At 40.3% G+C, this 16445-nt stretch overlaps 1 protein-coding gene across 1 annotated transcript in view; it reads left to right on the top strand.

Annotated features, from left to right (window-relative positions):
- Positions 1–16445, top strand: part of LOC117525998 (histone lysine acetyltransferase CREBBP-like) — a 228177-nt gene that overhangs the window by 102577 nt on the left and 109155 nt on the right.

Genomic DNA, 16445 nt, shown 5'->3' on the forward strand with positions numbered 1-16445 from the left:
AAGGAGTGGACCAGGGCTACAGTCACTGCATGAAGAGCCACCACACAGAGGTGTCTAGGAAATGGGCTACAAGTGTCACATTCAGAGTGTTAACCCATTCTGAAACATAGTTAATGTCAGAAGCATCTTACCTGGATAAAGGAGATAAAGAAATGGACAGCAGCTGAGTAGTCCAAAGTTTTCTTTTCAGATTAAACCAAATTTTGCATTCATTTGGATATCAACCCACCATGGAGGAACGTTGAAGAGGCACAGAATCCAATTTGTTTGAAGTCTGGTGTGAAGTTTCCACAGTCTGTGATAATTGGGGTGTCATGTCATTTGCTACTGTTGGTCCACTTTATTTTATAAGTCCAAGGTCAGCACAACTGTCTGCCAGGAGATTTCAGAGCACTTCAGTTTGCATCATGTGTCAGTTATCATGTTACAGGGTAACATATGTCATAAAATCCAGTGACAGTTGTCCACTGTAATTTTTGATCCTACGTTGTCTTTTGACCTCCACATTAGAGATATTATGAGGCCTGCTTTGTTCCACCTGTGAAATATAGCAAGATTCGTCCCATCCAGGCTATGCTGATGCTGAGGCCAGGATTCATGCCGTTTCTTTTCGAGATTGGATTTATGCATGTTCTATTTTCTGGTTTACCACAGTCCAGCATTAGGGGTCTTCAGGTTGGTTCAAAAATGCTGCTGCCAGACTTTTGACATGAAGCGGGAAGTTTTACAACATTACAACCCATTTTGGTATCTCTTTCACCGCATCCTGTCCCTGTGAAAATCAGATTTTTAAGGTTCTGCTACTACCCTATAAAAATTATTCACGACTGGCACCTCCTTAGGGTGAATAAGTCTGCAGTCCCAGAGCTTTCCTCTGATCATGCCCCTTTTACTCTGTGAGATGATCTCCTTGCATCATAAAAGTCAGATTCTGTACAGACTTTCAAGTCCAGACCTAAGATGCAATTATTTTCCCTTTCATGTGCTAGCATACAGGCATAGGTTTTGTTACTATGCTTTTTACTCGTTTAATTCATTTTATTAGGAAACGGAGCGTGCCGCGGTCTCAACGTTATCTAATTCTGGGTCTTTTGCGTGAAGCTTAGGGCTAGTGGCTGGCGATCACCTTAGTATTTCTTTTGTTTTCTTGTTGCTTAATGCTGACAAATTATACTGTATTTGTTTATCTTTCTGATGCCTGATTCTGTTTTTTTCTCTCTGAGGTGCGGCTCCATCCAGAGATGGGAGTGGGGGTCTCTTTCTGTAACCCTCCTGTGCACCGGCAATATTTCCTGTATATTCGTTTTGGTAAATTGGTGTCAGTAGCATGACTCAAGCGTGGGTCACCCCTTTCATTCTGGTCTGCTTGAGACTTCTTCCTCAGTTCATCAGAGGGAGTTTTTTCCTTACCACTGTCGCCTGTGTGCTTGCTCTGGGGGTTGGTAAGGTTAGACCTTATTTGTGTGAAGCGCCTTGAGGCAACTTGTTGTGATTTGGTCCTATATAAATTGAAATTGAAAAAAAATGAACATTGAACAGCACCCTATCTAATAGGGGTGTAGGCAAAAATAAGTGTTTACTTGAATTCCTGCCACATTTGTATCATTTCAGTGCAGGCACTGAAACCTAATCGTGGCAATACATGCTGGCGTATAACAACAGAACTAATAGTTCTACCAGTGTTCCCTTGGAACATTTTTAGACCCAGTTGTACTTCCGAAAATGCTCAATTCTTGTTAGATCAGCTAAAACATCTTCCACAGATTCTTCTGTTCCTTCATTGAGAGTCATCACATTCTTCATCTTTGTTGGTTTCACTACAGGGCCGAGTCGCCCTCTTAAAAAAACCAACCACCTAAAGAGCACTTCTATTATCTGCTCAAAAAAATCATCTTTCTGCCTGTCGAACTCTGTCCACATCAACAGACAGCAGACACAGACTTGCAACCCGGCTTATTCAGGACCCTTATGTTCTTCTCTAGCGTTTGAATGGTTCCCCTCACAATGCAGGCACAGCTCTCTGCCGGGCTGCAGAATACCTTGTGTGCCGTGTGTACAGTTTACCTGGGTGTCAGAATCAATCAGTTCAATCATTTATTTATATAGGCGCCAAATCACACCAAACAGTTGCCCCAAGGCGCTTTATATTGTAAGGCAAGGCCATACAATAATTACGTAAAAACCCCAACGTCAAAACGACCCCCTGTGAGCAAGCACTTGGCGACAGTGGAGAAGGAAAACTCCCTTTTAAACAGGAATAAACCTCCAGCAGAACCAGGCTCAGGGAGGGGCAGTCTTCTGCTGGGACTAGTTGGGGCAGGAGGGAGAGAACCAGGAAAAAGACATGCTTGTGGAGGGGAGCAGAGATCAATCACTAATGATTAAATGCAGAGTGGTGCATACAGAGCAAAAAGAGAAAGAAACACTCATTGCCATCATGGGAGCCCCCCAGCAGTCTAAGTCTATAGCAGCATAACTAAGGATGGTTCAGGGTCACCTGATCCAGCCCTAACTATAAGCTTTAGCAAAAAGGAAAGTTTAAGCCTAATCTTAAAAGTAGAGAGGGTGTCTGTCTCCCTGATCTGAACTGGGAGCTGGTTCCACAAGGAGAGGAGCCTGAAAGCTGAAGGCTCTGCCTCCCATTCTACTACAGTCTGACAGCGAAGCGCTCTATTGGGGTGAGTATGGTACTATGAGGTCCCTAAGATAAGATGGGACCTGATTATTCAAAACCTTATAAGTAAGAAGAAGAATTTTAAATTCTATTCTAGAATTAACAGGAAGCCAATGAAGAGAGGCCAATATGGGTGAGATATGCTCTCGCTCCTTCTAGTTCCTGTTAGTACTCTAGCTGCAGCATTTTGAATTAACTGAAGGCGTTTCAGTGAACTTTTAGGACCACCTGATAATAATGAATTACAATAGTCCAGCCTAGAGGAAATAAATGCATGAATTAGTTTTTCAGCATCACTCTGTGACAAGACCTTTCTAATTTTAGAGATAATTGCGTAAATCAAAAAAGCAGTCCTACATATTTGTTTAATATGCGCTTTGAATGACATATCCTGATCAAAAAATGACTCCAAAATTTCTCACAGTATTACTAGAGGTCAGGGTAATGCCATCCAGAGTAAGGGATCGGGTTAGACAACCATGTTTCTAAGATTGTGTGGGCCAAGTACAATAACTTAAGAGTTTAAAAGCAGGAAATTAGAGGTCATCCATGTCTTTATGTCTGTAAGACAATCCTGCAGTTTAGCTAATTGGTGTGTGTCCTCTGGCTTCATGGATAGATAAAGCTGGGTATCATCTGCGTAACAATGAAAATTTAAGCAATGCCGTCTAATATACTGCCTAAGGGAAGCAGTATATAGTGAATAAAATTGGTCCTAGCACAGAACCTTGTGGAACTCCATAATTAACCTTAGTCTGTGAAGAAGATTCCCCATTTACATGAACAAATTGTAATCTATTAGATAAATATGATTCAAACCACCGCAGCGCAGTGCCTTTAATACCTATGGCATGCTCTAATCTCTGTAATAAAATTTTATGGTCACAGTATCAAAAGCAGCACTGAGGTCTACATAAACAGCACAGAGATGAGTCCACTGTCTGAGGCCATAAGAAGATCATTTGTAACCTTCATTAATGCTGTTTCTGTACTATGATGAATTCTAAAAACCTGACTGAAACTCTTCAGATAGACCATTCCTCTGCAGATGATCAGTTAGCTGTTTACAACTACCCTTTCAAGAATTTTTGAGAGAAAAGGAAGGTTGGAGATTGGCCTATAATTAGCTAAGATAGCTGGGTCAAGTGATGGCTTTTTAAGTAATGGTTTAATTACTGCCACCTTAAAAGCCTGTGGTACATAGCCACTAATAAAAGATAGATTGATCATATTTAAGATCGAAGCATTAAATAATGGTAGGGCTTCCTTGAGCAGCCTGGTAGGAATGGGGTCTAATAGACATGTTGAGGGTTTGGATGAAGTAACTAATGAAAATAACTCAGACAGAACAATCTGAGAGAAAGAGTCTAACCAAATACCGGCATCACTGAAAGCAGCCAAAGATAACGATACGTCTTTGGGATGGTTATGAGGAATTTTTTCTCTAATAGTTAAAATTTTATTAGCAAAGAAAGTCATGAAGTCATTACTAGTTAAAGTTATGGAATACGCGGCTCATAGAACTCTGATTCTTTGTCAGCCTGGCTACAGTGCTGACAAAGAAACCTGGGGTTGTTCTTATTTTCTTCAGTTAGTGATGAGTAGTAAGATGTCCTAGCTTTACGGAGGGCTTTTTTATAGAGCAACAGACTCTTTTTCCAGGCTAAGTGAAGATCTTCTAAATTAGTGAGACGCCATTTCCTCTCCAACTTACGGGTATCTGCTTTAAAGAAGCTGCGAGTTTGTGAGTTATACCACGGAGTCAGCACGTCTGATTTAAAGCTCTCTTTTTCAGAGGAGCTACAGCAGCCAAAGTTGTCTTCAGTGAGGATGTAAACTATTGACGAGATACTCTATCTCACTTACAGAGTTTAGGTAGCTACTCTGCACTGTGTTGGTATATGGCATGTAGAGAACATAAAGAAGGAATCATATCCTTAAACCTAGTTACAGCGCTTCTGAAAGACTTCTAGTGTAATGAAACTTATTCCCCCACTGCTGGGTAGTCCATCAGAGTAAATGTAATGTTATTAAGAAATGATCAGACAGAAGGGAGTTTTCAGGGAATACTGTTAAGTCCTTCAGTTTCCATACCATAAGTCAGAACTTGATCTAAGATATGATTAAAGTGGTGGTGGACTCATTTACATTTTGAGCAAAGCCAGTTAATTCTAATAATAGATTAATGCAGTGTTGAGGCTGTCATTCTCAGCATCTGTGTGGATGTTAAAATCGCCCACTATAATTATCTTATCTGAGCTAAGCACTAAGTCAACAAAAGGTCTGAAAATTCACAGAGAAACTCACAGTAACGACCAGGGTGGACGATAGATAATAACAATAAAACTGGTTTTTGGGACTTCCAATTTGGATGGGCAAGACTAAGAGTCAAGCTTTCAAATGAATTAAGCTCTGTCTGGGTTTTTGATTAATTATAAGCTGGAATGGAAGATTGCTGCTAACCCTCCGCCTCGTCCCGTGCTACGAGCATTCTGGCAGTTAGTGTGACTCGGGTAGTTGACTCATTTAACTAACCATATTCATCCTGCTGTAACCAGGTTTCTGTAAGGCAGAATAAATCAATATGTTGATCAATTATTATATCATTTACTACAGGACTTAGAAGAGAGAGACCTAATGTTTAATAGACCACATTTAACTGTTTTAGGTCTGTGGTGCAGTTGAAGGTGCTATATTATTTTTTTCTTTTTGAATTTTATGCGTAAATAGATTTTTGCTGGTTATTGGTGGTCTGGGAGCAGGCACCGTCTCAACGGGGATGGGGTAATGAGGGGATGGCAGGGGGAGAGAAGCTGCAGAGAGGTGTGTAAGACTACAACTCTGCTTCCTGGTCCAACCCTGGATAGTCACGGTTTGGAGGATTTAAGAAAATTGGCCAGATTTCTAGAAATGAGAGCTGCTCCATCCAAAGTGGGGATGGATGCCGTCTCTCCTAACAAGACCAGGTTTTCCCCAGAAGCTTTGACAATTATCTATGAAGCCCACCTCATTTTTGGACACCACTCAGCCAGCAATTCAAGGAGAACATGCGGCTAAAACATACCACTCCCTGTCCGATTGGGGAGGGGCCCAGAGAAAACTACAGAGTCTGACATTGTTTTTGCAAAGTTACACACCGATTCAATGTTAATTTTAGTGACCTCCGATTGGCGTACCGGTGTGTCATTACTGCCGACGTGAATTACAATCTTACCAAATTTACACTTAGCCTTAGCCAGCAGTTTTCAAATTTCCTTCAGTGTCACCTGCTCTGGCCCCCGGAAGACAATTGACTATGGTTTCTGGTGTCGCTAACTTCACATTTCTCAAACAGAGTCGCCAATACCGAGTTTGATCCTCGGCGGGTGTGTCGCCGAGTGGGGAAAAAATGGTTAGAAATGTGAATGGGTTGGCGGTGTACACGGGGCTTCTGTTTAGAACTACTCTTCCTCCTCACAGTCACCCAGTCGCCTGCTGTCCCACGGCTGCTCGGGAATCTGCCAGAGGGAAACTAACGGGCTAAGCTACCTTGGTCCGCAACCGACTACAGGGGCCTGGCTAGCTGTAGAATTTTCCACGGTGCGGAGCCGAGTCTCCAATTCGCCCAGCCTGGCCTCCAAAGCTACAAATAAGATACACTTATTACAAGTACCATTACTGCTAAAGGAGGCCGAGGAATAACTAACATTTCACACCCAGAGCAAGAAAGTGCGGGAGAAGACATGAGATAAATAATTGTAGAGGTGATTCAGCAGAGGCAGTGCTTTAGGTTAAGGCACGTGAAGATTACACTGTGAAACAAAGTTGTATCTGGTAACTAGATCAATCTACTGCGCAGATTAAACAGCTAACAGATTACAGCAACAACACCGCTGTGCTCCGGAACAGGAAGTGATACAATACCGCAGTGAGAGCCAACCACCAGTAGAGGCAAGCAAGAGAAGGCAAGCAGAACTTGATGTTTAATAGTCTGTTGGTTAAGGAAAAAAAATCATGCAGCTTTTGAACAGTTCACCAAAATTTTGTTCCTAGTATATTTTTGTGTGCTTTTTTCGATGAACGCACATGATTGGCCACTCCTTGACCCCTAAACATTTTTTAAAATGGGCACGTCAAAATTTCAGGAATTTTCCAAATAATGACTCATATAATTTATGAAATGGACAGTATGTCTTTACAGGCACATTTTCTAATAAGAACATTTTAACAAATCATCTGAAGTGGAGGGGAAAAAAATTATGAAGCTGTACATTGATACCAGGCATTTCTATCTTATTTTTGACACCAGTAGAGGATTGACCATCTGGCAAGAAATGCAGCTTCTCTACATCTGGCAAGAAATATTTTTTGACAAAAAGGTTATCACACATAACTATTTTGCATGTGTTTTTAATAACTGTCTGTAATTTATAATTTCTTAACATAATTAGCCAGTCTATTTGTGAAACCTATTTGGTGGAGTGAGACATCAGTTTCCGATCAAGAGCATTTCTTTCTCGATTACCAGCTTTCTACGATTATGCATAAATGTTTGAAGAATGGTGACATGGTAACAACTTGAAAAAGTTGCTTTTTCACTAAGTGTTGTCATATTTTTTTCAACTCACTGAAGCAGTCCAACCAAAAGAACATTTTTACACCAGCTTGAGCCAACATATCTCAATAGGAATAAGTAACATAAGCTCCTCCTGAAATGGCAGCAATCTTGAAAATTGTGTTTGTGGGGAATTTTAAAGTCTAAATTTGAGTATTTTATTTAAAAAAATCTATTAATAGAAATCCATTATGCACATGTTATATGACCTATGCACGAAGTTTGTTTTGTTTTTTTTTAAATGGAGAAATTAAGGTGGGCATTTGAAAAATGTCATTTTTGGGGGGTCCCAGAGTGCCCGGATCACGTGTGTCATACTTGTATTGGAAAGAGGACCCAAAAATTTCCCAGGAACCAAATTTTGGTGAACTATTAATAATGTACATGTTCTTCTAATCTGTGGGTCCAATTGATTAGACTATAATGTTCTCACTGCTGTAGCCTCACTGAACCAGCACACTGAGAAGATGCTGTTAGTGCACAAACCTAGCGAGGAAGTATGACGTCATATCTGTGTTACTTGGTTTCCCATATAAATGAACAAGATTTGTTGTGTGGGCCGCCAGAAGAGGAGGTACTGCTGGCCCACCACCAGAGGGGCGCCCTGCCTGAAGTGCGGGCTTCAGGCACGAGAGGGCGCTGCCGCCTCACAGGAACAGCCGAGGTGACAGCTGTCACTCATCAACTATGACAGCTGTCACCGATCATCTGCACTTCACCCCAGATAAAAGCAGGATGACACCTCCACCACGTCGCCGAGATATCGTTCTTCTAAGGAGGTAATATTCTCAGTCATAAACTAAACTGTATCTTAGTCTGAACTCTTTTTGCAGCCTCTTTCCTGTGGAGCCTTGTCCGCTGATTGGTGGTTTGTGAGAGTGCCGACGTCTTTGCCTGTCACTCTTTCCAGATAAGTGCTGAAACAGGAGCTGCACGAGTGTGTGATTTGAGGTGGGCGGTGGAATTCCCACCGTTGTTGTTACTGGGTGTACACACCACACTTGACTGTCTTTGCTCTTCGCCAGCAGTACCAGATCCGACACGCGGAGACGGTGGCCACCTGGGGGATTCGGGACCTGGCGGCTCCAGTATCCTTCGGGTTCGGTGGCGGAGGAAATCGTGTGGTTCCGGTTCTTCTTTAGACGGACATCTCCTATCGTCGAGCCTGCCCACACGACACCTTTATCCATTGACTTTGTATCATTCTATAATCTGCTGTGTATGGTTGTGGCATTCACAACAGTAAAGTGTTCAAATTTGACTCCTTCTATTGTCCGTTCGTTTGCGCCCCCTGTTGTGGGTCCGTGTCACTACACTTTCACGACAAGATTCATATTCAAACCAAAAATCAGTGTTCCTCAGAATTAAATTATATTGGTAATTTAATGAACAGTCGTACTTGCTCACACCACTGGCTTCCAGTTCATTTTAGAATTGTTTCTAAGATTTTGTTTGTTTTTAAAGCCATTAATGGCTTTGTCTGAAATTTTAACTGCACTGACAGTAGGACATTGTGGTCTTCTGGTCAAGTTTGTTTTGAAGTTGCAAGGACAAAAAACTTTATAAACTTAATGGTGATCTTGCTTTTGCAGTAGCTGGACCTATACTGTGGAATAAGTTACCTCCTGATTTACGCACTATTTCTGACCTAAGCGCTTTTTTAATCAAAGCTCAAAACGTATTTATTTAATTCTGTTGTATGTTTGCTTTTATTCTTATGAATTTTTATTCCTTGATTTTACTGTAAAGTACTTGGGACACCTTTTGGCTGCTGTCAATAGCGATATAATTAAATGTTGATTGAAAGGCTTCAACCAACAGAAAGCCACAATTGTAAAATCTCTACATAAAGTTAAACTAAAGTTTACAGTTAATCTCCTTTTTTCTGTCATTTTTGAATTGCTGCCTTCCACCTTGGTTAACAGAAGCTGTACAAAAATGTCTGATCATTACTAGCTTTACCTTTACCTATGTGCAGTAGTGCAGCACAGAACTGCTGCTGCAACAATGGGGCAGTACTGATTTAAAAACACACTTTGCTGACTCTTTGTTGATTGCTTAGATGTCTAGTGTTTAATGTGGCAAATGTTGAATGTGTCTTTCCAGATATCATTTCTGTGAAAAATGCTTCAATGAGATTCAGGGTGAGAGTGTGACATTAGGAGATGACCCTGCACAGCCACAGACGTAAGTTAACTGCTGTTAATGAAACAACTGAAGTGTTCCAGACTTTTTTAATTTTCTTTTGCATCACTGTCAAAGCTTCATGGTGAAATGAAGCAGAGAACCTGTGTAAGGGAAAACAAAAATTGGACTAATCCCAGCTGAATTTTCTCATGTGATTTCTGGAAAACTACTGAAAATTTCACATCTTGTTAAGAAAAACTCCCTTGCACCATGATGATCAAACAGACAAACGTAGCACAGTGTGCACTCTCTCCAAATCACACTCACAGAAGCCTACAGTTGTGTTCAAAATAAGGGCAGTGTGTTTAAAAAAGTGAGTAAAACTCAAAATCCTAATAATGGCTTTTATTTCCATACACGTAAATGCGTTTGGTACACTGCACATTCTATTACAAATGAAAACATGAAGAAAAAAATGTGTTACTTTAAATAAAGTGAACAAAGGGGAATATTAGACTGTTAAAAACATAGTCTCTGCATTTTTCTTTACAAAGTCTAACATTTACTGTATAAACTGAAAAATGCTTGACAATTTAGCATTACTGTGGATCACTGAACTAATATTTCATCATTCCCCAAGTTTTCTATTGGATTAAGATCTTGGGATTGGGCTGGTCACTCTATAATGCTGTTCTTTTTGGTCTGGAACCAAGATGCTACTCACTTGCTGGTGTATTTGAGGTCGTTTTGTTGAAACACCCATTTTGAGGGCAGTTCCTCTTCAGTATAAGGAAACATGGCCTATTCAGGTATTTTGATAAATGCAATATGTGATAAATATGGCCAAAACCACAGTATGAGAAGCGTTCCCATATCATGATGCTTTCTCCACCATGCAGACCCTAGACCCAGAAAGACCCATCTTGCTTTCATCACTCCACAAAATGTTGGGCCATTTCTCTTTAGGCCAGTCAGTGTGTTCTTTGGCTATCTCTAACCTCTTCAGCATCTCATTTCTTCAACAATGGGACTTTGTGAGGGCTTCTTGCCCATGGCTTGCTTTCACATAGGCGTCTTCTGATTGTTGCAGTACTCACAGGTAACTTTAAATCATCTTTAATCACCCTGGAGCTGATTTTTGGCTGAGTCTTTGCCATTCTGCGGATTCTTGAATCCACTTGAATGGCAGTTTTCCCTTTTCTTCCACATCTTTTTGGTTGCCATTTTAAGTACGCTGTTTTTCTGAACAATATCTGGAACAACTCATTTTACTCAGATTTTCAGAGAGGACTATACTACAACCCCAATTCCATTGAAGTTGGGACGTTGTGTAAAATGTAAATAAAAACAGAATACAATGATTTGCAAATCCTCTACAACCTATTGTTGTAGAGTACAGTTGAATACACCACAAAGACAAGATAGTTAATGTTCAAACTGATAAACTTTATTTTTTTTGTGCAAATATTGCTCATTCTGAAATGGATGCCTGTAACACTTTTCAAAAAAGCTGGGACAGTGGTATGCTTACGACTGTGTTACATCATCTTTCCTTCAACACTCAGTAAGCCTTTGGGAACTGAGGACAGTAATTGTGAGTGTCATGAGGTATGGGTATAAAAGGAGCATCACCAAAAGGCTCAGCCATTCACAAGCAAAGATGGGGCGAGGATCATCACTTAGTGAACAACTGCGTGAAAAAATAGTCCAACAGTTTAAGAACAATGTTTATCAGTGCTTAATTGCAAGGAATTTAGGGATTCCATCATCTACAGTCCATAATATAATCAGAAGATTCAGAGAATCTGGAGAACTTTCTACACATAAGCAGCATGGCTGAAAACAAACACTGAATACGCATGACCTTCGATCTCTCAGGCAGCACTGCATTAAAAACTGACATCATTGTGTAAAGGATCTTACCTCATGGGCTTAGGAACACTTCTGAAAACCATTGTCAGTTAACAGTTTGACGCTACATTTACAAATACAAGTTAAAACTCTACCATGCAAAGTGAAAGCCATACATCAACAACATCCAGAAACGCCGCCGCCTTCTCTGGGCCTAAGCTCATTTGAAATGGACAAACACAAAGTGGAAAAGTGTGCTGTAGTCTGATGAGTCCACATTTCAAATTGCTTTAGGAAGTCATGGACGTCGTTTTCTCCAGACATGTTACCAGCGCAAAGTGCAAAAGCCAGCATCTGTGATGGTATGGAGGTGTGTTAGTGCCCATGGCATGGGCAACTTACGAGGTCTGTCCAAAAAGTATCAGACCTTTTTATTTTTTTCAAAAACCATATGGATTTGAATCGTGTGCTTGCATGAGCCAACCTTGAACCTTCATGCGCATGCGTGATTTTTTTCACGCCTGTCGGTTGCATCATTCGCCTGTGAGCAGGCTTTCTGTGAGCACTGGTCCACCCCCCTCGTTGAATTTTCATTGCGAGGTGGAACCATTTGGAGCTTTGTTGCATCAAATTTTCAGGAAACTCTGAGAGACAGCCAGGTGGAAACCATTCGGAAGATTCAGACGGCTTTCAGTGACTATAGTATGGGCATCACACAGATTAAGGAGTGTTACAACCGGTTTAAAGATGGCGGAGGGTGCGCCGCGCTCCGAGCGGCCATCAACAGGCTGAAACGACCAGATCATTTCCAAAGTGAACGCTGTGTTGATCCAGGACGTCGTCTGACTACCAGAGAAATTGCAGAAGAGGTGGACATCAGCACTTTTTCGGCACATTCCACTGTTACAGGAGATTTTGTAATGAAAGACGTGCAGAAGTTGGAAGTCTCACAGGACATGTTGTGACATGTCCAGCTCTTACACAATTCCTCGGATACTCACTCGACTGAAAAGCCACCGAAAGCCGTCTGAATCTTCCGAATGGTTTCCACCTGGCTGTCTCTCACAGTTTCTGGAAAAATTTGATTCGGCGCTTCTCCAATTGTTCAGACATTTTCCTCGCAATGAAAATCCAACGAGGGGGGAGGACCAGTGCTCACTCAAAGCCTACTCACAGGCGAATGACGCAACCGACAGGCATGAAAAACTTGCGCATGCGCACGAAGGTTCAAGGTTGGCTCATGCAAGCACACGTGATTCAAATCCATAAGGTTTTTGAAAAAAATTAAAAGGTCTGATACTTTTTGGACAGACCTCGTACACATCTGTGATGGCACCATCAATGCTGAAAGGTACATCCGGGTTTTGGAGCAACACATGCTGCCATCCAAGCAACGTCTTTTTCAGGGACGTCCCTGCTTATTTCAGCAAGACAGCGCCATGCCACATTCTGCACATGTTAGAACAGCATGGCTTTGTAGTAAAAGAGTGCGGGTACTAGACTGTCATGTCTGCAGTGCAGACTTGTTGCCCATTGAAAATGTGTGGCACATTAAGAAGCGCAAAATACGACAACAGAGACCCTGGACTGTTGAACAACCAAAGTCATACATCAAGCAAGAATGGGAAAGAATCTCACCTACAAAGCTTCAACAATTAGTGTCCTCAGTTCCCAAACGCTTATTGAGTGTTGTTACAAGGAAAGGTGATGTAACAGTGGTAAACATACCACTGTCCCAGCTTTTTTGAAATGTGTTGCAGGCATCCATTTCAAAATGAGCAAATATTTGCACAAAAACAATGAGGTTTATCAGTTTGAACATTAAATATCTTGTGTTTGAGTAGGTTGAAGAGGATTTGCAAATCATTGTATTCTGTTTTTATTTACATTTTAGACAACATCCCAACTTCATTGGAATTGGGGTTGTACAACCGGCATGTGCAACATTTACTGCCTTCGTCCTTGAATAAGGGCCACTTGTAAGGGTGTAATAAGGGTCACAAAGAAAAATAGACACTTTTTTTTGGAACAGCCTAGCATTCCTTTTTCTTCACTTATTGTAAAGGAATAATAACAAATTTGATACATATTTGTTAATGTTTTTATTTGGAATAGAATGTGCAGTGTTCCCAATGCATTTGCGTGTATGGAAAAGCTTATTTTGAGGATTTTGAGCTTTACTCACTTTTTTAAACATACTGCTGTTATTTTGAACACAATTGTATATCTCCTTCAGAGTTGCAATAAATGTTGTGGTGGCTTGTGTTACTGCTCGGACAGTCATACCGATTTTGAGAAGTCCCTACTCAACATAGATTTACCATACACCACCACGATCTTTGTTACTAAATTATGTAAGTGAAGTTCAAGACACATTGAGTGACTTGGAAATGTTCATGTATCCATGCCCATGACATGTGTAAAGAAAAGTGACTCTGAAAATGGTGATTTGCAGTAATTTTATGAACGGGTACAAATAATTGTCACCCAGACATTTTATGTCTGTATTTTTAATTCGCCCTTCTTCCCCCCATTTTTCCCTGTCACTCAGAATGATATTAAAAGACCAGTTTGAAAGGAAGAAGAATGATGTATTAGACCCTGAACCGTAAGTAAACAGACACACACCCACACTGTAATGATGAAAGGCCACTGCTGATGAAGGGCATGTTTGTTTTGTTTTTTGTTTTTTTTAATCTCTATTCAAGAAAACAACTTTGTTGAATGGAGGACCATTAACTTGAATGTAGTTTTGTGTTGCTTGCTGCTTTAGCAGTTCAGCTTTCAGCATTCATACAAAATGATGGAAGCCACCACCAGTAAAACCTGTAAAAGCCATGGGGAGCCATGTATCTTTGCACACATCTCTACACTTGTGCAGTCTGTTTGTGTACAGTCTAGCGTTGCATACAAAAGCTTACATGCACCTTTGTGAAAATATATCAAACTCTTGTTTTCCTCCAATGCACTGCATTACATCAAACAATAGGTGTTAAGTGAGAATCTATATGATAATAGCCAAGTGGCCTCTGCGTGCGAGTATATGTGTGTATGGCTTTGATCACAGAGAAACTGGGGAGAGCTGATATTTGCTGTTTGAGATGCTTGTGTATTTTTGGGTCAAGGATGAATGCTGCAAAAAGGTAAAGTTGATAAGACTGTTTTTGGAGAAATTGGTGATATTAGCTAACAACAGTGAACACTGGACATTGTGCTGCAATGCACCATGGGAGTTGAGTTTGGGGGTTTTAATTGTTATTGTGGTTCATGTTTGTTTAACAGTGTTGCTAGTGTTCTTGATTTATTGTGTTTTTGTACTTCAATTGGTTTAGTCAGTTTAGTTAAGTGTCATGTTGCTGTTACCATGTGACAACTGTAATGCATTTGATGTCTTCTCCCGCAGTCTCTGTTTGAGGGACTGTAAAAATGGAAGCACCTGTTTGCGGCAGAATGCAGAAAATACGAAAAGCTCTGCCTGCCTGCATGTGTGCAGGCAGGGGAGAGCTGACATTTGATGCTTGGTATGTTTATGTATTTTGGATCAAGGATGAATGCAGCCAAAACGGAATGTTGATAGGACTAATATGTTTGGAGAAACTATGGTTATTAGCTAACAAGACTGAACATTGGACAGTGATGATTACATTCTGAACTCGCACACCATTCCAGCAGGAGGCAGTAAATCATCTATATATTAAAAGTGTGCCTGTGTGATTTTACTTCATAAGTTCATTGTAAGAACATTATATAATTGCAAATACATTCCAAATACATGGATGCACAAGAAAGTGAAAACACTTATTTCCATTGTGGTCCATTTAAAAAAAAAAAAAAAGACAAAATAGAAGCAATATTAAAATAAAATAATAATGATAATAGTGTGTATATCATAACAAGAACCTAAACAATTCATAAATGCATTAAGAAAGTAAATTAACATTTTAAAAATTCCATAATTAACAGGAAATAAAAGGGTTGAATTCTTCAGGGCTGTGAAAACACTGTGGATCCGCGGAATTCCGTGGATTTTGTCATGGGGGTCGTGTTAGTGTTGTACTCCATAATTGTGATCGTCACCAAGTTTGTAAAATGCCTATTGCAAAGCATTATTTTTGTTACGACGTTGTTCAAGTTTTATAAATCCTTGGGCACTGATCTATATAACAGATAAAGATATGTGACTTTTTTATTAATGTAGACTTTCTTTCATTGGAAAAAAGATAGTGTGGCTTTGAATGGATTTACAGCAATTCACCCAAGAATGTGAATTTTTTACTCTAAGGTATGTTATTGATATTTTGCCATGGTTTTCAAATATTCGACAAGCTTTAGCTGTGGTTTTTGAAATGCTTTAACACTCTTTTCAGTCTTCATAAATATCATGTATTTTAAAAGGTAGATGGTCAACAGCTTATGATTTGCAGTGATGCTTATTCTCCGTCATTGGACGGTTTTCCGTCTTTTTGTAAATTCTTAGCGTCTAAAAGAAATGTAGGGCTGTGAAAAATCTGTGGATCCGTGAAATTCCGCGGATTTCATCATGGGGGGGAGGTGTTAGTGTTTTACTCTGTAATCATGATTGTCACTGAGTTTTTAAAATGTCTATAAAATGTCAAAGTGTTCTTTTTTAACAACATCGTGCAAGTTTTATAAGGCCGCGGCAGTCCGCGAACACTGATAAAAATCAGTGTCCTCGGAGAAAAATAAGCCTGGCTGTTGCGACAGTTATCGTAAAGTGAGACTGGTTGGTTGCTGCGGTGACGCTGTGTGTCTCCTGCACGAAGCTTTAGCTAAAGGTAGCATGTGGACATTGCAAACCTTTAGAGCGCTAAAGTTTTTAAAAGAAGACTTGTGCAGCATGTCTCTGTCCTGGACCGATGTCGGACAGAGAGAAGATGGCGAGAAAGATTGTTTGAAAAAGTCTGATAAGGACAAGAATTGTCGCTAGCTTCATCAACATACCTGAAAGATAATAGAAACGGGAAAAGTGAACTGTGCCCTCAGGAAACACGGTAAGAATTTTTCTCTCTCTGGAAAATAAACATTGTGCTGTTCAAACAGGATTTTAGAAAAGATTGTCACTTTTTTCAGACTTTCTTTCATTGGGAAAAAGACTGGCTTTGAATGGATTTAGGCTGCATGAATTTACACAAGAGTGGAAAATGAGTTTTTACGAATGTAGACGTTTTTCATGGGGAA

This window comes from Thalassophryne amazonica, chromosome 15, assembly GCF_902500255.1.
Source record: "Thalassophryne amazonica chromosome 15, fThaAma1.1, whole genome shotgun sequence".
NCBI classification, from domain to species: Eukaryota; Metazoa; Chordata; class Actinopteri; order Batrachoidiformes; family Batrachoididae; genus Thalassophryne; species Thalassophryne amazonica.